The sequence below is a fragment of the Chionomys nivalis genome, chromosome 1 (assembly GCF_950005125.1).
Source record: "Chionomys nivalis chromosome 1, mChiNiv1.1, whole genome shotgun sequence".
Taxonomy (NCBI): Eukaryota; Metazoa; Chordata; class Mammalia; order Rodentia; family Cricetidae; genus Chionomys; species Chionomys nivalis.
Window position 1 is genome coordinate 193,022,908 of NC_080086.1, and position 27,128 is coordinate 193,050,035.

Here is a 27,128-nt window from a genome sequence, read left to right on the forward strand (position 1 = left end):
TTCTACAGCTTAGAAGCAAGCCATGTGTACTACCTACACTAAAAAGCGGGCTCTTATGAAAACACAGTGGTCTGAGAAAGAAAAATCCACTGGGAGTCATTTTAGACTGTACACAGCACCGCTTAAGATTAGTTTAAATTAACTGTATGCTTTGTTACAAGTATAAACTGTCTCTGTTAAAAATCTAGCTGTTATAACAATGCATAAAATGGAAACTCAAAGTTTCCAGTAATTGGCTAAGGGTCAGAAATAGAAAACAGATTTTATATTCTGACAACCTTGTCAAAATATTCTATTTTGTACTACACATTGTTCTAGGCAAGGCCCTAACGAAGACCAGTTCCATGATTCAACAGAGGACATCGAAACCCAACATGTCACTTTCTTAAAAGAAAAAAGTCCGGAGGAAAAAAGAAAAAACTTGCCAAACTCGGATTGTAAGAATTGGGCTCTCATTTAAATGTAAAAATGAAGTGTTCTTAATATGGGAAAGACATAAGTTAAAAAATGTTTATGTTAGTCCCTTGATAACCTAAAATGGCAAAGCCCTTGAGAATGCTCTGAACAACTTCTGGTAGATCCTGCCAAGGACACCTTTCTAGCAATGCCTTGGCTACACAGGCCAGAAGAGTGCATCTACAGAACGAATTCAAGGCACGGTCTTTAAGTCTTTATTTCTTTCATCTGTAATATGGTATTTTAACCATAATGTACAATGAGGAAGGTTTTTTACTGATTATGACTACTTTGGGTTATAATGCCTCTTGTGTTTCGAAATTCATTTCTCTACCTGAATTTGGGGGTTTTTACTATAATTTTATCAAACATGTTTTTATTCCTTTAGTGTGTATCTTATATCTTTTTTCTAGCCTTGTTTTTTTTTCATTTGATGTCTTGATTATTTTCCAGGCTTCTTAAAATTTGTAACCATGTTTGTTGCTTCTTTGTTTGATTGACTATAGTATTTCCTTGGCTTTGCATCTTATTTTTAATTCTTTCTTTTGCTTGATCTAATCTATTAATAATTCTTCTCATTTGATTTTTATTTGATTTCTTGAGTTTTGAAGTCTAGCATTTCGGTTTGATTTTATTTTCAAAAATCTTAAATTACTTGCTGTTTTATTCACATTGGTAACGTTCACATCCAGTTCTTGAATTGACTTCCCTACACTTGTCACTATCCCCTTTGAAGTTATTTATCATTTTGACAAACATTTGAATACTTTGTCATTTCAGCCACTTTAATATCTTTGAATTTGATTATTGAGGATTATGATATTTGGAGGAGTTAAGTTACTTTTTAATGTTTCTTATGCTTCTATGTTGCAATATGTTCATTTGTTGAAATAGACCTCTCTTCCAGTTTAATTTGGGGGTCTTTTTGGTGAGCAGCCTTTTCTTGAGGGCTCAATTCCCAGCAAATTACAAAAAGGAGAAAAGAAACTTCTCATGGAAGAGTCTTGCTTCTGCTATTTGTTTGACAATCTAGACCTGGAGCTGTAGGCAGATTGTTTTCTCATTTTTGAAGATAAATTTCTTTCTCCCCAAACCCTCTCCTGCAATCTTACCACTTCCTTTGTGACTTCTGATGTTTTTCTCTTCTCTCCTCTCCTCTTCTCTCCTCTCCTTTTCTCTTCCCTTCTTTCCTTCTTTCTTTTTCTTCCTCTCTTTCTCTCTTTATTTCTTTGAAATATAACCTATTCTTTGTTATCTTAATTCCTCTCATTCACCATGATAAACGGAAGCAATTCTCATGTATCATTTTAGTCTAAATGTCTACATTCTTGACAAACTAAGCAAATGTGCCATTAATCTGAATAGACCTTCCTCAAAGAACGCAGTTTTTGAGAATACACCCACATCCATTTCCCTGCTCTTTTAAAAAATCAATTCACTCATTCATCCATATAATGCAGAACAGTGTTTTGTCTGCATGCATGCCTCTATACCACATGCATGCCTAGTGCCCATAGAGGCCAGAAAAGGGGGTGGGATGCTTTCATACTGGAGATGAAAGCTGAAACAGACAGTTTTATGTTGCCATGTTGGTGCTGGGAATTGAATCATGTTCTGTGGAAGAAAAGCCAGTATTCTTAGCCACTGAGCCTTCTCTCAAATAAATAAATAAATAAATAGATTATTCCAAGGGATTTAAACTGCATCTATCAGCAGCTTTTTATAAAATACTTTAATGAATTTGGTAGTGACTGAAAATGTCATTACACTTAAGAGTTCTGTAAATAACTCAGCAATCTGAAAATACAAACAGTACTCTGAAACATGATGCCATGAGATTATACTACAATTTTTGCTATAATCAAGTAAATCTGGGCTAACTCAAATCAAGTCCTTATTGCTAACTTAAGGAAAGTGGATTGCACTTTATGTAGATATGGCACATTTTGCAGGAGGGAAGAAATACAAACAACTGTGTTCTTAAAAGACTATTCTGTGATTTCCTCAACAGATATTTGTGGAATGCCTACTGGAGCTCAGACAGTGCTCTATCTCCAGAGAAAACAAAGGTAACCTAATAAGCAACGTGGGATTGTGGAGGCAGAAAACAATTAAATAAAAAATCAATATATAGGATTACTGATGATGACAACTCCTGCAGAAAAATAATAGAGATATGGTAACAGAGTGTGATTGGGTGTGTAGCTAGTTTACATAAGCAAGTCAGGAAGATTTCTCTGAAAAGAAGAAATGACTCTTAAGTTGAGCTGAGGGTATAGCTGAGTTGTAGAGTATTACGGAAATGCACAAAGGGCTGGGCTCAATACCCAGCACCAAAAGAAGTAAACGAGACATCTGAATGCAAGAGTGAATTAGACAAAGGTCTGACGGAGACACGTTCTTGGCAGTAGTAAAAGCACGTTTTAAGCTCTGACAATCCAAAGTGAGGTCAGAGTGACTGTACAGTGTGCAAGAAGAACTGCAAATAATAGATTTAAAGAGGTGGCCATGGGCCAAAGTAACACAGGGTCTTAAGGATTAATGACAGGGGGCAGTCTGAATTCTAAGTGTAATGAGAAGTAATTGAAGTTTGAGTTATTATGTATAAAAAGTTCTTATATCATCTTGATTATGTACTTTAAGTGATTTGAACGTATAAACTTATTGAATCATCATACAAAGTCTATGAAAGAGGTAACATGTCCTTTCTATTATATAAATAAGAAAAGTAAGCCCAAAGAGATTTCATAGTATATCATCATAATGTTTCTATAGAGTGGAGCCAGAATTTCAATGTGCACAGACTAATCAATATTGTTTTGAAATTCACTTTGTCTCCAATGTATAATAAAAAATAAGAAGATGAAAATATTCCAGGTCAGAGATGAAAGTGAGTTAGATCTTGCATTGGCAATGAAAGTGAAGAATGGCTAGGTTCAGAATATATTGACAAAGTAAAGCCAAGATGATAGTTTATGCACTGAACAGGCAAGGGTCCTGAAAACTGAGTGGACATGAAGGAAGATATGATGAAAATAAGAGGGAGAGCTAAAGACAGAATGAGAACTGGAAGGTCATAGAAAAAGTGAGGTAAATTTTACATGTTTACACAGATACTGAATGAACAATAGGTTGTACAAATATAGAGTTCAATCAAATGTTTATCTACATGTAGAGATTTAGTGTTCATCAGGTTATAGATGTTGTTTAAAGTAATAAGACTGATGAGATGACAGAAAGGTTGAAGAGGTAAACACACAAGGAGTGAGCCATAGGCATCCTCTCTATCCCTAGCACAGTAAGTGTCAAGCATAGGAAAAGGAGCTAGCAAAGGATGCTTAGAAAATACTAGTAAAGAAAACAATTTTAAAAGTTTTGGGACTCACACCCTAATGGGGAACTTCCTTCAGTCAAAGGCCTTTGAGAGGCTAGACCAGGTGGGGTGTGGTTTTAGGGTACCAAAAAGGCCGCGAGAGCACCCGTTTCTCTCTTCCCTTTGGCCACACCTGGATGTTGGCTCCCATTCCTGTTTCCTCATTGTGACCTGTGAGTTTTTCCTTTTAATGAAGAAAAATCTTAGTATACCTTATTCAGAGCTAGCATGGGATTATTGGATTCACGTTCCCCCATCTGACACATTCTGCTTCATCCCCCCAAATCCAAATGAAACCATTTCAAGAAGAATGCAGAAGCCCATTGCCAAGTGCATCAGAAAGGAGTGGTAGACTTAAGCCAAGACTTGGCTTTGAGTTTAAAAAGATAAAGGTAATCAATAGCTTTGACAAAACCTGTCTAGAAAAAAAAATGTTGAGACAAAAGTACCGATTAGGTTAGAATGCAGAAATATTAGGTGTCAAAGGGGTAAGTGACAAAAAAAAAATGTCTGAAAATCTTAACAAGAATTTCAGTGTGAAGAAAGTAAATAGAGAAATAGGAAAGTCTGCATGAGGTCTTGGAAACCAGGGAAATCCAGATAACATGACTTTATGCTGAAACAAAACAGTAAAAAAGGAAAATTAAGGATGCAAGCTAAACAAGGTGGGTAGGGTACTCAAGGAAGAGGTGATAGGGTGAAAAGTTGTCCCCCAAAGAAACAAAAGTTTCATGAGATCAGAGACAAGACATCACATATCAGTATTGGACAAGAAGGTTGTTCAACTTGTTGGCATGAAGATTGTCAATATTTTTAAATGAATCAAGAAGTTCTATCCTCAGGTAAGGGCACAAAGAAAGGAAGTCCCTGGAGTTGAAAGTTTAGAGACCCAGAGAGTAATCTGTGTGGTATACATATGTGGAAAAATGAGAACCTGGATACCCAACAAGGAAATGAAGTTGAATTTCATGTTTTATTCTTTTGACCAAGAGGAAATGACGTTTCCTTACTAGACCTTGACAGAGGCCTGGTAACTGTCCTCAGTGGTCTCCAAGGGTATAACAGAACTACTTTTGGTCATGTCTATGAAGGTGTTTCCAGAGACATTTATCTGAGAAAGGAAGAACCACCCTAAATGTGGGGTGCAGGATCCCATGTGCTGGCAACCCAAACTGAATAAAAGAGGAAAAAGAGAAAATCTGATGGATGTCTGTCTGCATTCCTCACTCTCTGATTCTTTGGTCATCTGAGATGTGAGCAAGCAGCTGCCTTATCCCATGCTACCCATCCTGGAGCTCTTCCCATCAAGATGGATCAGATCAAATCAAACTGTGAGTCAAGAGAAACTTCTCTTCCTTGTTCAATATGTGTTCACTGAAATTAAGAAAAGGGGAACTAATACAGTGAGGTGCCATTGAAGAGTTGTGACATCAATGAAATAAAGATCCCAATAAAGTTTTTAATTTGTGGCCATTATATGTCAGATTAAATGAGTAGACAGGGGTGAAGGTTAAGTTTGACATCACTATTTCAGAGGTTGTAGAGGAGTTATAGCAAAGCCTAGGATATGATCAAAGGACAAAGAAGGAATCACCTGAAAATGAGGAATCAAGGGATCTAAGTAGGAGTATTAGATGTGTCATTTACATTTTGTTACGTAAATAAATGAGAATAGAAAATGAAACAGTGATGGACAGAAGGAAAATAAGGCCAATGCCAAGAGCTAAATTAAAACAAATGAACAAAAAAAGGAACAAACAGAGGTTCTGTAAGAACCCTAAATGCATGTGCTTCTGAGTGAAAATGGACTAGGGCAACAGCTGGAATAAGGACATTTGACCGACCTTAGACGTAGATGTGGAAGTTATGTGTTCTGCATCTCAGAGGTTTCCAGGGACACCCAGATCTGTAGGTTAGAAACATAAACAATGCATTCATAGAAGAAATTGGATTTTGCTGATATTGACCTGAGTTCCAGGAGACACTCCTGAAAGGTCTAAACAGTCAATGACACAAATAGGAAGTGATACTAAGCCTTATAAGCACAAAAATAATGACGACAAAAGCCTAGGAATTGTCTGAGGATGACCAGGGTAGATAAGCCACTATGTATAAACCTCTGGCTCCAAGAGCTCTAAAGCAAGGTGAATCCTTGCTTCTGACTGGCACCTCCTTCCCAAGATTGTTTGTTCTCTATAATAAAGTTATGCCACCCCTGCCACAGCCTGCAGAAAAAATCAAATTCTGGGTCCCTCGCTCTCACTTTCCTTCTCTCATTATAGATATGAAGCGGAAGCCAGAAAGTAACCACCTGTAAAGCCATGAAGTACCTTCATCACAACAGGTTCTATTCTTCCAGCCTCCATTTCTATGAAAAATAAATTCTGCTATTCACCCACCGAATAGATGGGTTCATTCACTCAATAGCGTAGCTGACTCAGACAGTGTGTAAGACAGAAGGAATCTATCTTACTGGCTCAATCCCCAGTGCTAATTGTATCTAATGCCGAGAAGATAGATACTCAGGAGACATTTAAAGAAAGGAAACATTAACACAATGCCAGAATGTTTGTCACTACAAAATGAGATTCATATTAGCTAAAAAAAAAAGTTATATTAAGTATATAACCCAAATAGTGTGACCTACAGATGAAGAAACGGTTTCCTTGGCCCTATCAGTAAAAGTCCGCTGAGATTTGTAGTGGATAGTGGAAAATATGTTGTCCTTAGATTCTCTTTAGGCATCTGAAAAGACACACAGCAAATTTGTTAAGTTTACCGTCTTAGTTACGGTTTCTACTGCTGTGAAGAGACATCATGACCACAGCAACTCTTAAAAAGGAAAGGATTTAATTTGGGGGCTGGTTTAGAGGTTCAGAGGTTTGGTCCATTATCATCATAGTAAGAAGCATGGTGGGATGCAGATAGACCTGGTACTGAAGAAGGAGCTGAGAGTTCTACACCTGGATCAGCAGGCAGCAGGAAGAGAAAGAGAGACTGTGTCTGGCTTTGTGCATTTGAAACCTTAAAGCCTATCACCAATGACATACTTCCTCCAACAAAGCCACATCTACTCCAAGGCCACTTATCCTTATAGTGCCACCCCCTAAGAACCTATGGGAGCCATATCTATGCATACCATCACTGTTGCTAACTCCAGTGATGTTGTAGTGCTATGGGCAGATCTTGGGCCACTGGCCTAGAGAACAAAGACTAATAGTGACTTTTTAAAAGATGCTAAGTCACAGTAAAGTTTAGGAAAAATACTACAAAGTCAATAAAAACATACCACAGCAATGACTAATAAAAAACCCTACTTAAAAAAGGCAACCAGGAAAGGTCTCTCTGAGAAGGTGATATTTTAACTGAGACCCGAGAAAAGAATAGAGGAAAAACACAAAACACACACATAAGAAAAAATCTGAAAAGAAAACAAATGAGAAAAATCTTTGGACAAGATTTAATTTTAAAATCCTGGTGTAGATAGAATTGTGTAGATGGGGTTATAAAGGAAAACAAAGGTTGAAGGTCACCAAAGTCAGGAGACCATCACTGTGTTGCAGAAGGCTCTTAAAGGCTCTTAAGATCCACAGCCAATGAGCAGCAATCATATATCAAATATTGCTACATACCAGGCGCTAAGTATCCTTGATTGGGGACCAACATCTATCACTGTGCCTTCTGCCCTTACCATGTGTCATCCTCCTCTTACTACACAGAAGGAGGTCATTTTGGAGCAATATTTTAGAAAGACAATATTTAAGGGAAGAACCTACTGGTTATTCCAGCATGTCTGGTGAACTAAGGCTCTCTGACTCTCTGAAGAAATGAATAGATGATAGCAATCCTAACTGCTGCTCTAAATAGCAAAGACTATAAATAATTCAAGCATAAAATGGTTAGTGTTCCCAGAGTAAATATTTTCCTACAGTCATTTATAAATAATTGAGACTTCTGTTTGAACCCCCTGTCTGTCTGTGTTCCTAAGGAAACTAAACTGAATATACAGTTGCCCGTGACTCCACTTCCTGTTTCAAAAGCCACAGAGAAGAAAGACAAGGAAAGTTTTCTGTGCATTCTCCCCTGCTGAATCGTTTTTGTCATGGGCATCACGGAAGCTGTAGACACTACTGAAATACTGAAAGAGGAGTGGCTGGAGGGGAGCTGGACACTGGCAATTTCCCCTTCCATAGTCATCGAGTCTGTTGTACAATGTGAAGACTACAGAATCTAAGGACCTGCGCTCGCTCGCTCTCTCGCTCTCTCTCTCTCTCTCTCTCTCTCTCTCTCTCTCTCTCGTGTGTGTGTGTGTGTGTGTGTGTGTGTGTGTGTACATGTGTGCCAGCATTCATGTGTATAAATGTGGGCATGCACATGCTATGCCATGGAGTATATTTAGAGGTGCAAGGACAAACTCAGGGATTGGCCCTCACCTCATATGAAGCAAGACTTCATTATTTTTCTGCTGCATGCATGCATCATGTTGGCTGACGAGAGCTCCTGGGGACTCTCTCATCTCCCACCCAATTTCCTCTTAGCAGCATTGGGATCACAGATGCCTGTGCAATGAGTCCAACTCTTGTGTCGGTTCTGTGGATTTGGACTCAGGTCTTACACCTCAATAGTAAACCTTTCACTCACAGAGCCACTGTCCCAGTTCAGAAACTGGATTCAGTCCCTTACTTTGACCCTTATTGGAGTCTTAGGAAAATTCTTTTTCTTGGTAAAACTTGAATTCTTCTTGCAGACACTATAGGGAAAAAAAAACAGCAAAAAAAGAATAATATAATAATTTCATAAACTCCTATGAAAAAAGAGAAAATAGGACATTATAGTAAAGACTGGGAATTATGGAATTCTAAGTCAATAGTTCGGAGAAAGACTAAGATGAGGGAGGTGGTCACTCCAAACTGAAGGGAAAATTAACATTGCACATGGAACAAATTGTGAGCATTAAGCACAAAGTCAACACTAAGCATTGCATGGAAATACGCTCACTCATGTGTTCGTTGATGTACAGGAACTATGAATATGGACTGAGAGGACCAGGGATGGAATTCAAAGCAGGGGTGAACACCCACGATGGTAGAAGAAACTAAAACATCAGCATCAAAGAAGGGGGAAAAATAAAGATTTGCTCTGGCTCTGTTTACAAAAGGAACAAACAGCAGGTGGTCCATGGTCAACTGGGGATCTGTGAGCCTTTTCTTTCTGAAGCCCGGTTCTGCTTTGAGTACTGCTCTCCAGTACAGAGGCCAGCAGAGAACAGGACTTGGATGAATGAGAGAAAAAAAGCTAATTCACTTACCTTAAAATGTAATCTGGCTCAAATCCAAGCAACTGCAGGGCAGTGCGGTCTGTTAGGAAGAAGTAGCTACAAAGACAAAACAATTTAGAGTTTTGTTTTAGAGTTTTGTTTATAGTGTTGCTTTTAAAATGTAAAAAGTCAAAGAACCATTCACTGAAAAAAACCTCCTCCATTCACATACTTGTAGAAACTTTTTTTCAAATTTATGATGTAAACAGTAGATCACAAAGATCAAATCTAAACAGTAAGATTTCCATCTATGTTTGATACTTTACATTATCACATGGGAAAGGCAGCCATTTTAAAACACAAGACTTACTGCGCCATTGTGGAAGCCTGAAGTATGCTAATAGTCGTCATTGGCGTATGCAGCCACCAGATGTCACTATTGGTTTAAACAAATACGCTAAATCTTGCTCCCGGCTAATTCATGGGATTTCTGTATCTCTGAAGCCTGGGAGCACATCCCAAACTAGGCATGTCATGAAACTAGGATCTAATTACTTTCTGGAACAAAAATCCAGACTGAGTCTAGAACCCCCAAACACCTTCTAGTGCTTTTCTTGTTTCATGTTTTTGTTTTGTTCTGTCTTGTTTCTCAAGTAAACAAGCCCAATGATTGCCCCTTAGGCTAGGATGCCACAGAAGAACCATATCAAAAGAATTGCCTGTGTCAAGTGTTAGTGCTTATTCGTTTTAAAAATGCTTCTGTCTTCTGCATTATCAACTGGAGACGACCTTCCCAAAGATCTTGCTCATCAAAGTACAGTTGAAAGGAATTCTTTCTCTATAGGTGACATTTCAACAGCAGCCACTAAATGGAGTTCATACTTATAAAGTTTACAAGTGAATTTCTGATCAAATGCTATACCTAAGATTGGTTTTTAATTTCTTCATTGTAAACAGAAGAAGTGCTGTGACACTTTGCCCCTGAGCTCTCTTCTCCTTTACAGGCCAGGAAGTGGTCTTCCATCTTTGCCCTCACTTCAGTATTCCAACAAGTAATTAATTCTCTCTGTCCTTTTCATCTTCAGGACTTCTACCCCAGTCGCTGGGAGAAAATATGTAAACCCTTTCTATTTCTAATACAGATACACCTTGGAAGTCGCTTACTACATGGTAACTCTCAGCACTGTGTCCTCCACTGTGAATGAAAACCTCAAACCAACAGTGCTGAGACCCAAGCAACAAAAACGAGACAGCAAAGAAACACACGTGCGCCTGAAGACAGAGGAAGAAACCCCAAAGAGGCCCTTACTGCAGGCTTGTTCTTATGAAATCACATGGTTCCAGTACTGTGACTTTTACAGCCATGTGCTTTTGCTTTTGTTTTGTTTAGCAGAATTACGCTCAATATTCAAAGTGACAAAGAACTGTGAGTTGAGAGGAAGTAAAGCACATCGTCAATTTACTTTGCTCCTAGAGGTAATCGTCAGAGCCCGAATATAATCTGTGCCTTCAAGCAGTGCGTTGACGATCGTTTAAGTACGTTCAGCGCTGTCATTCTGTCTAGACTTCTGCAGGTGTTGCTGCTCTTCATCTTTAAGATGCCATCAGTGTGTCTCTCAGACGTGCAGCATTCTGCCATAACACATTTCTGGTCAATGAACTGAGTAATTCGGAACTTATAAAAATATGTTGTTCCATTCCCGTGCCAACGAGGTGCATATTACAGCCATTAACATAACTGTAGTGATCTGATTTCATCATTTTCAGTGGAGTGTAAAGTAAAAATATAAAACTGACAGATAGGAGCCAGGTAAAGACACGGGGCTTTCATAAAAGGTCATCATCAATCATGGTATCTCAATTATCCTAGATAATTGTGATGATCTGCAAAGAGTACATTTCATGATTTTTTTTTTTTTTTAGAAAATCTTGCACATCTTACCCTTTTATTTCAGACTGAATCTTTTCCTGGTAGCTCATTTTATCTCTTTTTAAAGAGGTGGTTTAAACTAGATCATTTATCACATAAAGTGTGATAAGCTTCAACCACAACCTTGGATCTTCATGCTTAAATCTTACCCCAGAGATTTTGATGTAATTGGCCTGCGTAGGTTGGAGTCATCAGATGTTTTAAAGCTTCCTCGGAGATCCTAATGGGCAGGCAGAGATGAAAACTACTACTCTGGGCTTTACATTGTGTGCATGCATGTATTAATGCATTGGTGATTTGCTAATCTCGGTGCTATTGTAAGTGGGTGTGCTCCTCAATTAGGTGAAACTTGTACATGAGAAGAAAATCAACCAGGTTAAGGAAAATGTGACTAAAAACTAAAAACACCTCATAACCAAGCAAAAGAAAAAAGCATAATGAATAAATGTGCTTGCATTTATCTTTGACTTCTTGAGTTTTTCCATGCCAAACTCCCCAACGTGATTCTTTCCTTTATTTATAATTTTAATTTTTATTGAATATAGATTCTTTTTATATGGTATATTGTGATAATAGTTTTTGAACCACAGACCCATCCAAGCCTACATTCTTTCTTTCTCTCTCTCTCTTACTAGAAAACAAACAGGCAACAATAAAAAACCACCAGAATGGGACAAAACAAACAGGAAAGAAAAAAAGAACCAAGGAAAAAGTACAAGAAAGACATATAGACACAGAGACACACTCTCATAATACAGAAATCTCATTAAAAGACCAACTCAGAAACCATAATATATAAACAAAAGACTTATAAGGTTTAAGAATGACCAGACAAAAATTATGAGACAAACACCCTCCAAAACCATCAGTGAGTTTGTACTGGTCATTGACTGCTGGGCAGGGGGCCTGCCCTTAGTGTGGTTTGCAACTCTCCTGAAGAAAACTAAACTTTCCTTTGCAAGAGGTTGTCTATTGAAGAGAGCTTGTGCTTGGGGATGGGGATCTGTTTCCTCTCTCAGTACTGGGATCCCATCTGGCTTGAATCTGTGCAGGCCCCGTGCAAGCTACCAAAATGTTGAGTTCACACGTACATCAGCCCTGCTCTGTCTAGAAGACCTTGTTTCCTTTGTGTCTTCCATCCCCACTGGCTCATTCAGACTTCTTTTCTGTAAGGCTCAAGGAGTCCTGAGGGGAGGGAGTTGACCTGGAGCCTTCACCCCTACTGACTAGTGTCTATGGTACTAGAAGGTTCTCAGCATGCTATCAGAGGAGAAAGGTGAACACAAATCCAGATTCAAACCCTTTGATGTACAGTGGTGACCTGCATGACACGCTGCTGCAATAGTGGCACAAACGTTGTGGGAGTAACCAACCACCATCTGATTAGAGTCCAGGCCTTACCCTGCTGAGATGGTCAAGACCCTGAGACTAGCTAGGCCATGGATCTAGGAGAAAACCAACCACTACTCTTCCACGAAAGGAATACAGCAATAAAATCACTCCTAATTAAATTCTGCTATATTCATAATCAGTGCCTCAATGGGCCATCATCTGAGAAGCTTTTTCCTGCAGTAGATGGGAAACAATATAGAGACCCACAACTGGACAATGCAGAGTGAATTATCTTGGAACATTTAGTCCTAAATAAGATGTCTCCCCCAAGAATGAATTCTAAGAAATAGCCAAAGAATAGTGTTTGGGATGAGAGGAGATGGAAAATCTAATATAAAACAATTTACTGTTGCAGGATTGCTTAGAATATGCATCCTGTTAATAGACTGGAAATATTACAGACTTCCCATGAGACCTGCACACAAGTTGAGTGATGCAAAAATCTCAGACCCTAGCTTCCCCTCAGTTTAATAGTCTGTGCTCTTCATCAAAACAATTCAGACAAGATCCAGGGAGTACAGAAGACAGAAAGAGCTTATCATAGAATAATAAGAAAGCATTCTGACTGGTAAAGATAGGTAGCAGCCTGAGAAACAGTTGTGCCAAACTCCATGAGTAAGCAAACTGCAAAGTTTTCTAAAACTGTACGAAACAGCATTTTCCTGTTCAAGTGACTGACAGGTCTATTTTGGATTAACTGGTAAGAAAGGGTACAATAATATGGATTTTTTTCCAGAAAGTGTTCTGCTAGATTGTAAACTTACAGTATTTTTGGAAGTACACAAAGTCATGTCTCCACCCAGTGGCAGCGATACAAGTAAGCTCCCAATCTTTGAGTAGCCATCAGGTCCTGTTCCTGATTTCACAGGGTGCTGATTATGGGGGATGGGAGGCTCCATCCTCAATGGCCTTCAAGACTGATTCTAACTAGCCACCCAACATACTGGTCCATGACAACACACTTTAAGAAATGCAACCCAAGGGTCTAACTTTCGAGGCAATAACAGGTAACACTTGGAGCAAAAGTGTTATCCAAAACTTCCACTCTGCAGTGTTGATATGTTGCTTGCTATTAGGCATTCACCTCTGAATCTGTCACTAGAGGATCACCTGGTATTTAGAAGTTACTGGGCCTTCGATCTAAGGCTTACTCCTCTGAAAGGCTTGAACTTCTGAAAGGGGATGGGATCATAAGGGCACTAACTTCATCATTGGCCAGCCCTGCTGAATGGGCTTCCAGGACGAACCAGTTTGGAGAAAGTGGGCCGCTGTGGGGTTGCCTGCTTCCTGGCTGCCAAATAGTGAAAAGCTTCCCTCTACTGTGCCCTTCCACAGCATGAGCTCTGAAAGTAATGGAATCCTCTAAAACTGGTTGGGTTTTTTTGGTTTTGTTGTTGTTGTTGTTGTTGTTGTTGTTTTCTGAGACAGGGTTTCTCTGTAGCTTTTGGAGCCTGCCCTGGAACTAGCTCTTGTAGACCAGTCTGGCCTCAAACTCACAGAGATCCGCCTGCCTCTACCTCCTGAGTGCTGGGATTAAAGGCGTGCGCCACCACCGCCCGGCCCTAAAACGGAAACTGTTAAATCTATAAGCCAGAAGAAACCTTTTCTCTTCTAAGTTATTTACGCCACACATTTTGTCACAGTAATGAAATGCTTATTAAAGCAGCAGCTTCCTGCTAAAGGCCGAGCCTAGCGGCAAAGAATCCAAACTCGAGATTTTTTAGATTGCACCCAGCATTTTTAATAAGAATTTCATAGCTGCATATAACGTGTTTTGATCACATCAACCCCCTCTTTCTCTCCCTCCAAATTCTCCCTTATCCCTACCACAGTTTTCACTCCCACTGAGTCCTTTAGTGTTGCCAAAGTGGACTTAAGTATAGAGCCACTGGCTGGAGCATTGCTAACCTATCACGAACTACATCCCCGAAGAAAACTGACTCCACCAGCAGCAATCAGCGGCAAGCGGCTCCTCAGCTACAGGGAGACTCAAGAGCCCCTCTCCTAACTAGACTCATAACCAGCACTTTTTACTTAATCTTTTGAATTTAATGTGGTAATTAATTTTACCACATTTTTTTACTTGTAAAATAGGAAATGTATCATACTTGATGATATTAGACTTGCTATGCTTAGGCTATTGTTATAATTGTTATATATAAGAGACTACTAAGTAATATTTAAAAGGAAGCAAAATTCAGCCACATAAATAATGCCAAAGAAAAATTTGGAGAATATAACCTATAACTTCTGAACCCTCTGATCCACCTTGAGAACATGAAAAGTTTAAGGAAGAAGGCCATCTCTGAAGAGACACTTAGGGACAATGTTCGTCGCCTCCCACCACCCCACTCTACAGAGGATTCTAATAGGCTCATTTGGAGATGCTGACGCTGCACTTTTGAGATTCTGAATCTGCTTTCTACCTTCAGCCCATAAAATCTGGCAGGTGGGGGGATGGTTGTATAACTGCTCTCGGGGAAGCTCCACCTACACTTTCGGAGTTTTACAGAGTAAAACACATCACCGTGTTTCCTGGGCACCAGAAGAGAAGCAGAGAGGACAGCAAGCATCAGTGTGGTCCCAGAGGGCAGCAGCAGATGATGAGGTGAAGCCAGACTCCTAGGACCCCAGTCAGGAGGGGCAAGGGTCCTCCTAGAACTGTAATAGCTATTCCAGGCAGCAGTGAGCAAAGGCAGGAAGAAGGTCCTCGGGGAAGAGCCCCAGAAGGAAGACAATATACTTTAAATAAAAGAATCCAAGAAGGGCAAACAGAGAAAGCTAATGAGAGTCCCTTTCCAGGGCCACGTTGCAGGGAAAAGAGGCCCAGGCTGGGCCACATGAGCTTTCCATATTAAATTAAGATCAGAGCTTGGTTAATGTCTTAGGCCTGCAATCTAATTAGTGAATGGGTTCTTGAGTTCATGATCTTAATTGACAGTAGGAGGGTCTATTACTTAAGGATGAACAGAAAAGCATGGTGTCTGGAGAAATCTCCACCCAGCACTACGTAATAATTAGTGTCCATGTTTTTAAAATGATGGGAAGAAGAAATAAAGATGATTTGGTGAGACGCCCACGTCCTGAGGTTCACAGAATGTGTGTGCACGTGAGTGTGTTTGTGTTGATAACAGAATGCTTGGTGAATTGCCCTGAACTAAGGAGTGATATTCTCAGCTCTACATCTGCGCCATGAGAAGAACAGTTCATGGACCAGAAACATGGACCTCGTTTGGGAGCTTTAGTGCCAGTGTCTTCTCCGGCCAGCTCCAGACTGACTGCCTAGAACCTGGCTGTTAACAACATCCCAGAGGGAAATTTAAAGGAGCATTGCTTCCCAGATTGAAGCAATCTCAGCCTTCCTAAAAATGTTTCATGGGATCTGGGTTCCTGAGAAGTGTGATTTTCCGTGTCCGTTACTGCTGACACAATACTCACAACGAATACACGCAAGCACTCTGGCATTACCATGCTCTTAGCCAGGTTCCATGGTTGTGCTTCTCTTCCTAGGCAACTAGTTAACTTTTAACCTGGCTTAATATGTCATCTCTGCACTAGTGCATACGGTGAGGAAAATGAACTGGAAAGCTGGTCTCTCCCACCTGGTATTCCCAGACCACCTTGCAGTAACACAGGAAGGTTAGCTATCTCAGTGGCTGTTGACAGGCAATATGTGCCCATTAGCTTGTTTTTCGCTGTGGCCACTGGCTTTTCGGGGTTCCAGGGTATTGAATGAGAGACAGCTCTGCAAACCACCACAGCCTGAGGAAAATGTGTTGGAGTGGTTTCTTCTACAGAAATGGAAACAAAAATCACTGCCTTGAATTCTGCCCTTTCTCCTTTCAACTTCTCCCACTGACTGGAAAACCCCTGGCTGCAGATGTAGAGACAAACTCCCATCTAAACTTGAGTAAGTAGACACAGGCATCAACGTGTAAACAGGTTTTATGTTGGAGAGCCAAATAAAACAGAACACAGCACCAGAAAGACTCCCAGGCCCACACACCACGTCTCAGAAACCTGAGTTCATAGTATGTAGAAAATGCCAAATAAATTTTGAATAAACAAATAAGACACGAATGCACCAGTGAAATGAACTGCTTTGGAACGCATGTCCTTGAATGGCTTCACATTCTCAAATCACCTTGTTTCCCTGATAAATGAAGTCTTCATGTAATAGTGCTTGTTCACCCTTCTCAAATAGGACCTCACCTAGTGGCTTGCAAATTCTATGGTTTTTCAACAAAATAATACTGAGATCCAGAAAGGACCACTGTCTCAAGACCACTAACAATAAACAAGTTCAAATTCATGTACCATGGAGCTGCATATCCCTGAACAACAGCCTAATTCTCGGAACCCATATATTTCCCCCAGTATAACAGCATTAGTGCATCTTCCTGCTGGGGCTCCTGGGATTTAACTAGGCCAGCATCTGTGGAAGCGATAGGCTAGTATGGAGTGCGTAGCAAGTCCTCCACAACTCTTTGTATATTTCCTATTACCCACCAGCCTCGACACACTGGTCCACCTTCCTGTCCTTACTAGATTCAAGAATGACTCGAAACCTGTCTGGATAACTTTTAAAGTATTTTAATTTACTTATTACTATATACATATTGGGTACTATACCATATTTCTATGTGTACATCTTGTTAAGATGTTCAAATAAAAATAAGCAGATCTGTCTCCTCATTGCGTCTTTTTTTTTTTTTTTTGGTTTCTTTCGAGACAGGGTTTCTCTGTGGTTTTGGAGCCTGTCCTGGAACTAGCTCTTGTAGACCAGGCTGGTCTCGAACTCACAGAGATCCGCCTGCCTCTGCCTCCCAAGTGCTGGGATTAAAGACGTGCGCCACCACCGCCCGGCTCCTCATTGCATCTTTATGATAAAACATTCAAAATCCTTTCTCCTGGCTTTTTCAAGACATGCAGTCTATATCACCCACAGTCATCCTACTATGCAACGACACATTCGAATTTTCTTCCATCTAACCTAGAACCCAGGGACCAACTGTCTACCTTCCTCTTTATAGACATGATCCTCTGGCAACCCCCACTTAATGTCTCAGCTTCCTTAAGATCAATGTTTTTAGAGTCCACGTTTCAGTAGTCACATGGCCTGCCTCTCCATGACTGGATAATCCTTTAACCCAGCGTCCTCCACAGCCATGTATGACTGCAACGGCAGAGGTGCTCATTTTTCATGGCTGGAGTATTCCTTTGGTTTATGACAATGTCTGTAATCCTTTGGGATTACACCTACTCATCTGGTAATAGAGACCTCATTTCCATTTCTTGGTTAATTTGCACGGGGCTGCAGTTAAACTGGGAACACAGACATTTCTTGCACATACTTTCGCTTCCTTTGGCTGCACATATTCAGTAGGACAATTGCCGGATCATACCGTGGCTCTATTTCCACTCTTATTTCTCAAGGATCCTCTAGTCGAGGCCACTTTTCACTTCTAACTTCCCATGTACCCCGATGTATGAAGTCTGACATGTGTTCTATTGATTTATACCTCCTCTCTTACAGCATGACTGCCCTGTTTGAACGATAGCTGTGTTGTGGATATTGAAGTCACGCAATGTAATGGACACTGCTTTACCCTTTCTGTTCACAAACGCCCTGACTAGTCAAGCTCACATTTTGGAAAATAAAATTTAGATATTTTTTTAGTCTCTATAAATAATGTCATTGTTATTTTGATAAAGAGTGCCTAGAATCTGTAGATGACTTTGGGGTATATGGGCAATCTAATATTAATTCTTCAACTCATAAATAAGGAATATATTTTCATTATTAATGTCCTTTTTGATATCTTTTAAAAATATTTTATAGTTTTCATTGTGGAAATATTTTATATGTTTGATTAAGTTTTCCTTTTTGTAGTTAATATAAGCGACTTTTTCAAATAATTCTCATTTAGCATATAGAATTGTTTATATTTTATGCTCATTAATGTACTTAAGCTTTACTGAGTTAATTTATTAGTATTAGTTTTGTGGTGGAATCTGGAGTTTTCTCTAATTAAGAACCTGTCATCTGCAAACAGTGACAATTTGGCTTCATTCTTTCTCATTTGGATACTAATTGCTGTGGCCAAGACTTCTAATATTATGTGGAATATAAACAAGTTAGCATCTTGTTTACTCAAGATCTGAGAAAGAAAACATTCATCTTTTCCTTATTCTATGTGATGCTGGTTTCATATGGTTTTTATCATGGTATATTATAGCAATTGAAATTGTCTAATCCTATAATTTATTATAAAAAGTAGGATATTTAATTAGATTCCCTCTTTCTATTTTCAAATTCATTTTTTTCATTCGTCTATACTCATTTAAAAATCATTTATTGAACACTTTATAAGCATCAGGTATCATTCAAATGCATCTAACTAGAAACACGCTTCATTAGGTGAGAATCCCAGAGGTTTTGTTGGTACAAAGCTTACCTAGTATTTACAAAGCCCATGGTTGAATTCCCATGACTGCATAAACCAGGCATAATGAAGCATACATACAAACCCAGCATTCAGGAAGTGGAGACAGGAGAATCCAAAGTTCAAGGTTGTCCTTAACTATACAGCGAGCTGGATCCCAGTCAGGGATACATGAGACCTGTCTAAAAACAGGAGAGAGAGAAAGACAGAGAGGCAAAGATAGACAGACAACGAAATACAGAGACAGACTGACAGACAAAGAAATACAGAGACAGATTTATAAAAAGTTTTCAGTTATAAAGCTGCTTACTATTTTTTCTGTTTTAGATCAAGATTCATTTGCAAAGAAGTTAGTCTGAGCAGAAACCAGTGTAAATGTCAGTAACAAATAACTCTGGAGTACCTATTAAATACAAATACTCATATAGAAGTCATCATAGATAATCGTGTTCAAACTATGCTATTAAAAAGAACACCTGATAGCATATATATATATTATAATTTATATTTATATGAAATGTCAGGTATTATTTGCAAACAGTATTTTATCACTGTATCTTCTAGAGAGAAAGAGCTCAAATATTGGACTATATGAATCAGAATGAAACAGCTACCAATGTTTTTTTATCTCCATTTAGTGAGAAATGTCATTGTTATGGTGTGAATTTTCCAGCACATGAAGTTATAGTTGCTATGATTCTCCCTGAAATTGACCGTTAGGATGGCGCAGCACAATCTATTTAATCCTGCTCACTAATGAATTTTTGCATTGATATTCTTGTTTTATCTCCTGATGCTGTGATGAAAAACACTCTGACAAAAAGCAACTCAAGGGAGGAAAGTGTTCATTTCATTTTTTAGGTTACAGTCCATCATTGAGGGAAACAGGGCAAGAATTCAAACAGGAACTTGAAGCAGAAACCGTGGAGAAATGCTGCTTGCTAGCTGGTTCCTTCACTGGCATTCTTATGCCAGGCCAGCTTTCCTTACAGTCCAGAACCAGCTTCCAAGGCAGAGGTGCCATCCACAGTGGGTTGAACATGCATCAACTAGCAATCAAGATAATACCGCACAAGCATGCCCAGAAGCCAATCTGATCTGGGCAATTCCTCAAGTAAAGGTTCTCCTCTCACACGACTCTGGGATGTGTAAAATTGTACGGATAATTTTTCAGATACTTCAAATTCTATTAAATTCAGTCATAGGACTCAGACTAAGAAGACAAGACCACTGTCCTATAGAAAACTACAATGCCATTTTATGCTTTGGATACAGTTTTTATTGCATGTGATTTCATAGCCTTTATTTCCTTTATGCACAGAAAGAGATCATCTGCTCATGACTCAGGTGAGGAACCGTGGGTCTTCAGCATGTTGTCTGGCCCAGAGGCTGTGTTCTGTACATTTTAATTCAATAAAAGATTCTGAACTGAGCTAGAAATTTGTTTAAACCTGTCCATTTTCCAGAATTTGAGAGTTTATTGTAACTTTTCCTTGCATGCGGGTTGTGTTCCCACTAATAAATATTAGACAATTAAACAAGCTCTATTTCATTTAAAAAGTGCCAGCAAGTTAGCTACAGCTTTTCTGTAGCTAATATATAATCAAATATATAATATGATCAAATATATAAATAACCAAGTAATTCTAAAGTACAATTTAAGTTTGAACTCCCTTGAAACCTAACTGGAATGCCCAGGTGCCACACATCCCTCCATCATTTTGTGTCTGCTACCAAGAGTAAACATTCAAGTACAGATAGGAAATAAAGTACATCTTGGTAAATGTTGACAAGCAGCCAATACTCACCAAGACAACTCTTCTTAAGATAGCCGGGTTGGAGAACACTGCTTAGATGGAGACATATGAAGTATTGTTCCTGTTTTTATTCTGCTCTGGATTGCTTTCCATTCCACTCTTCATTCCAGCGGATGAGTTATCCTCACAGCAACGAGGGAAGAAATCAATATAAAATCCTTCCTTAGCGCCAAACTCAAGGAAGGAGGCAGACAGCAAGGAGGGACACACTTATCCCCTTATCTGATGTAAAGCGGACTTGTCCCTTGCTGTGGTGTGTGGCGGCAGCCTAAGCTGAGCTGTTGTATGCTTTGGAAACAGAGAGAAGGTTACTGGACAGCTTCCCATACAGGGAAGAAGTCTCTAGCTCTCCTACGGCATCAGAGTCGGGATTAAGGAAACAGAAAAGCCTGGGGAAGAGAAGGCAGAAAGAATGTGAGAGTCAGAAGGAATGGAGGGCACCAAGAAACGAGGCCCTCTGAATCAGCATGAGCAAAGCACACATGAAGTCACAGAGACTGACACATGTCCATCGGGGCTGCAGAGGTCTGCACCAGGTGGGGGCCCTGGAACTGAAGGGAGACGTGGACACCGGTCCTGTCTCTAATCCACAATCTCCAGTCGAAAACCACTCACAAACCAAATTTTAGTTTCTTCCAAGGGAGTCTCACCAGGGAAACAAACTATCTCAAGGGAAGGCTGCAAGCCCAGCGGTAGGTGGCCAACAGAAAACAAACTCAGCATCATCTTTGGAGGTTCCTTGTCTAATCATGTTTTGTCAAGGCTCTTTTTTAAAATTTTAATGTGTTTACTTTGATTATTTTACAACTATCATCATTACTTTAATCTTAGTAAACTCCACTGTGAACACTGAACCAAGAGAGGAAGGCAATGTGAATGGGCGTACCCCAAACATTAACTATGTCCCTCCACACACTAACTCTGCCCAGTTGACGTGCCCATAACAGTATGACCTAATTTAAATGAGGTTCTAGTTAATCATATTAGTCATTTATCCCTTAGGGACTAGAGATAAGGTACACCAGAAGTGAGCATGCTCCTCAGTAGGTCCCCTTTTACTGACAGAGATTCCCATGCAGGATGGACAGGGACTGAGGCTCCCTTTGTGTGGCATCATTAGTGGTAATTAAAGGTCTATTTAGAAGTTATACTCAATCTTCCAAGTTCATGAAATAAAGTTGACTTAAAATCGAGAGAAGGGGAGACCCTCAAGGAACAAGGTCAATGGTAAGTTCTCTCTAGATCCTAGGAAAGGTCAAAATCAAAGTTGGTTGTGATAAGCTGGGTGTGTTTCCCTTTGCTTCTCATACATTCCTGTTTCTCTTGCTTATGAGCTAGCTTCATCCCTCAGTCCTGTCTGCTTCTACTCCAGCTGACTTCCTCTGTGGACTCAGAAACTTTTCTTCTCTTACACAGACTTGTAATATTCTAAGGAGCCTCAACCCTCAAGCCCTCCTGACCCTTAAATCTGGGATCCACCACCCCATCATTGACTTTTCTTGTGTGACATTTAATTCACATCCCATCAGGATGGCTTGCTATTACTTAGGTCCCAAATAAAGATCTTATTCTGATCTTGATCAGGTGTTCCTATAAATGAGCCTTTTACTTCACTCAGGGAAGAAAATATCCAGGATCTGCGTTTCTGAGCCTGACTTATTTTATTTAACATACTGATTTTTTTACTACTATCCATTCTCATGCTGCTATTATGATCTCACTTTTCTCTATGGATAGATAAAATTGTATTGTGTGTTTACCATATTTCTTTGCCCACTTATCTGCAGATAGTCATGTAGGCTGATTCCCTTCCTTTGTTACGCTAACTTTTGAAAAGTAATTTTAAAGGAGGGGATGGGGCCTTTTTAAAATACAAGTCATAAACAGATGGCTAGGCAGCAGCTGAGTCCAATCAGTTGGCAAAATGTAAGCAGTGTGAGCCAAAGAAGCCAAAGTCAAAAATGCCCTCGCAGCTGCTCCGAGATGCTGGGGCACTGATTAGCTCACTGCCGCCGTCTTTGGTCCTCCTGATCATGCCCAAACACAGCTGACTGAACGTCGTGGTTTCTGGTTGATGAAATCGTCTGTGAAATTTTTCCATTTTTGATTTATTTCCTATTTATCTTGCTAATTTTCTCATGTGTAATCTATGCAGATCTAAAAACAAAACTTAATTTGAAAACAGTCCATTTTCAGTGAGTGGAATAATTTTAACATGACTACCAAGAGGCTTTCATGGTTTAACCCAGCTTTGCTACTAAATGAAAGGCCTGATTTGAGCAAGTTGATGCCTAACTGAATATCAAGTTACAGCTCGCATTCACTTATATTGACTTTGCCATCTTAAATAAAAGCATTGCCAGTCAAGTTTCCGGTAACTTTTTTGTTAACTTTAATGAAGTCTATATGCACATATAAAACACACAGATGATTTCACTGAGTATGTTTAGTATTAAAAGAACTGCCAGTGTCTTTATTTGGCAGCTACGTCTCAGATATAAGCATGCTGCAGTTTACACTCATGATAAGATTCACTTTCGGGTAAGAGGGTTTTAAGCTATTTCCTTGTGAATAGCCAATGGGGTATATGTGTGAAAAAGTACAGAGTATTGTGTAGATAGAAAAGACGTGGTTTCAAAGGATCTCAAGAATAAGATAATGTACAGTTTCTCAAATAACCAAGGAAAATAATTTGGCTCACATTAGGAATGTTTTCATTCTCCTTATTGATTTGAATTAATACCAAATACCAGAATGTAAGGACAATTACAAGTCTAATGTATTGAGGAATGAATTTTAATTAAATCTTATAAACAGAATAATCTCATTTAACTAAGAGAGCTTCTTACAATTGAGGAAGATAATCCCAGCACCAGCTTCTGGACTCCATATACACCCACACAGGCAAGTGTTCCTACACACACGTGCACGTTTACATGCGCTACACAAATGCCTCCCCCACAGATAATAATGAATTAAATAAAGTCATACTTTTAATTAATTAAATTCTGTTTCATAAAAGACTGGGCAATAAAAATATTTGCCAAAATTTGAAAAACATTAAAAGCATTAGAAAAATTAAGAAGAGCAAGACAAAATTAATTTATGACAGTAATTGCAGCAGAATAAATACCAATAATGCAATACCTGGCAATGCGGCAAGAAGGAACTAGTTTGAGTAACAGAATAACAAAACTGAAATTAGGATGTTTTCTGACATCATGCGGAGTGACAGAGCTGAAGTGACATTTACTTCATGGGATGTCCACGTGCACAGCACAACATGAGAGCAGTTTGTTCAATCTGACATTTCCTTCGTGTTGTTTCTTCAGGAAAACTAAGCTTGAAGAATGTCAACCTGTGATTTGTAAATTGTGCTCATACTAAGTCACATATGGAAGAGCAAAGTTCAAGAAAAATAGAAAAACGTGTTTAGAAATGATGTCTCTCTCCATAAAAGTGCTTTATGCTGTTCCAGCATCTCTGAGACATGGACAAAGTGACAGCTCAGCATGAAGGGTTGGCAAGAAGGTGCTATCATCTTCCCGAAGAAATTCCTTTCCTCTGCTAGACAAAGAACAAGCAAACAACACAGAACTCTTCCAAACCCATAGGACTCTTAACTTCAAAACATGGGAAAGAGGCATCACTTCTCTAAGGCAAATAATTTCAAAATCAGATCTTCAATGAAACACTAATTCCTCCATGCCACTATGAATATATTTTTCAAATTTATTTTGTATACCAAATATTAATACCATCTCTTATCTGAAATGTCTTTATGACATATTTCATATGTTCTCTACAATGTGAGCCTATTAGTAAAGGGAAAAAAAACCAACAAAGCTAAGCCTTACTAATTTGAATTGAGAATTTTGACAATCAGGACAGACCAGAGATGCTATTTCATATTTACATCTACCTGTTCCTTCACAGTAATTCAAAATAATTAGTCTCTTAGACATTCAAGGTCAGAGTATTTTCAGTTGAGTTGAAAATAAGTATTAAACCAAAACACATGGCTTCTTTTTGGTTCTGTTGTATTTTTAATGATGCTGAGCCAAACATCTGTCTCAATCAGCAGCAAATTATAGGAGGCAGGAGCTGGGTGGTCTCCAAATTCTATGGATATTGAGAGGAATAGCCTAGTCTTGTATTCTATTCTCGCAGTCTCTAATTTTGTTTCTTCAGAATCAGTCAAGGAATATATAGTAAGCCAACTGATACAAGAAAGGAGGGAAATAAGGAAAAGGAAGGACTTTTGTGATGTAAAGTCTTCATAGGATCTCAAATAATCATTGGGAAGAACAGACTAACAAAGTGATATGAGTCTCCCAGGACCCAGAAGGTATTCCTTGTCTGTAAATCAAACAAAAAAGTGTGTCTGGTTTACTGAGACTCAAGATCGCTCCCCTAATTAACTCTTTCAGATTGTATTAGCTTGAATGTGGGCAGTTAGGCTTGTTATAAATGAAATTTAACTTAGCAGAAATATGTGCCCAATCCCTGGTCATGACTTGACAGAGCTGGTTTGAACTGTTTTCTTAGGGTCACTGTGAGTTGTAAGCTACCTCTTTCTTCTAATTGACCTAGTGTTGAGAATAATTTCAATGACCATGGAACCGATGAGAAAGTACATTCCAAACTTCTGGTTCTTATTAAAACCAGTGGTGCTTCCTGGATCTTACCTTGAAACTAACAAATGAGAACATTTGAATGCCAAGGCCAGAAATACATATTTTTAACAAGCCTTCCCACCACGCAGGTAATAATCAGTACTAATCAAATTTAAGGACTTGTATTCGTATATAATGAAGAATGTTAGAATTCAGACAAAAACCATGCTAGAGAGGCCTACTTCTTTTATTTTTAAGTATTTATTGCTCATCTATATCTATTGATCATGTGCAGTCTCTACTTGGGACTTCAGGCAAAGAGGAGCACAGACAACAAGTCATGAAAGAACTCATCATCCAAGCAAGAATATTAATAAAGGAAGAGAAGATTACAACATACACTGGGAAGTCTTAAGACAGGACTGAGAGCAGGGGGCTTTGCCATCAGGGGGTTAGGAAAGTACCTAATGCAACTGATACCTAGGCAGAGGGCTACAGTGGACTGGGAGCCATTCAGACTAAGATACCATAGACAGAAGTGAAGGCAGTGTACTCAGGTGAAGCAAAAGTTAAATACAATGATACAAAATCCATGAGAAGCATGGCATTTGGAGACACCTGCAATGCTGGTCCTTATTTGGGCGGGTGATAGTAGTAGCTGGGTGGAGGTTAGAAGGATGGAGAAGGTAAGAAGGAAACATGAATGTGGCCGACACAGGTCCTCACCTTCATCATAGCCTCTGTCTTTCAGTACCTCTGGTAAAGGGTAGATTTTTCTCGCTTTAAGGACAGAAAGAGAATAAAGTAAGGCATTTTAGGGGACAGAGACATGGCTCAGTGGTTTATAATACTTCTTCCTCTTGTAGAAACTCCTTCCCAGAACCAACATGGTGGCTAACAACCCACATGGTGTCTTTAGCTCAGTTCCGGAGGATCTGATGCCATCTTCTAACCTCCTTGGGCACCTGTACTCACATGGTGCACAGACATATGTGCAGATAAAACACCCATATGCCTTAAAAAAAATGAAGAATCTTTAAAAGAGAAAGAAAACTAACAAAACATTTTCTCTTCATAACAATGAGTCTAATCTTGGACATGTGACCCAGGTCTGGCTCATGAGCTAAGAAGTCCCCAAGGCTTCTCTTGAAGATAACTCTCAGAAAGGAATTACCTTCCCTCCTTGGAAAGGAAAGCCACCATCCCTCCTTGGCCATCAAGAAACTGGAACTGCTGCAATAATCCTAGAATTGACAAGAAACCCCCTCCCTCCTTAGCTGGGCCTAAGTGGGTGAGTTAGAACATTTGCTTTAAACACAGAGGACCTGAGTTCACATCTTTAACACCTACATAAAATGCCTGACCTTGTTAGCCAAATTGACAAGCTTTGGGTTTTGTGAAGGACTCTGTCTCAATAAATAGGATGGAAAGTGTGGTGGTTTAAATGGGAATGGCCCCATAGGCTCATGTGTTTGCATGCTTAACCCCCAGTTGGTAGAACTGTTTGGGAGCTTGACGATTAAGAAGTGTGACCTTGTTGGAGGAGTGTCTCTGGGCATGAACTGTGAGGTCCTTTCTCCTCCTCCTCCTCCTCCTCCTCCTCCTCCTCCTCCTCCTCCTCCTCCTCCTCCTCCTCTTCTTCTTCTTCTTCTCCTCTCTCTCTCTCTCTCTCTCTCTCTCTCTCTCACTCTCTCTCTCTCTCTCTCTCTCTCTCACACACACACACACACTGCCCAATGCCTGCAGATCAGGATACAATGCCCAGCTACTTCTCCATCACCATATCCACCTACCTGCCTGTTGCCATGCTCCCAGAATGGTAACGAACTAACCCTCTGTAA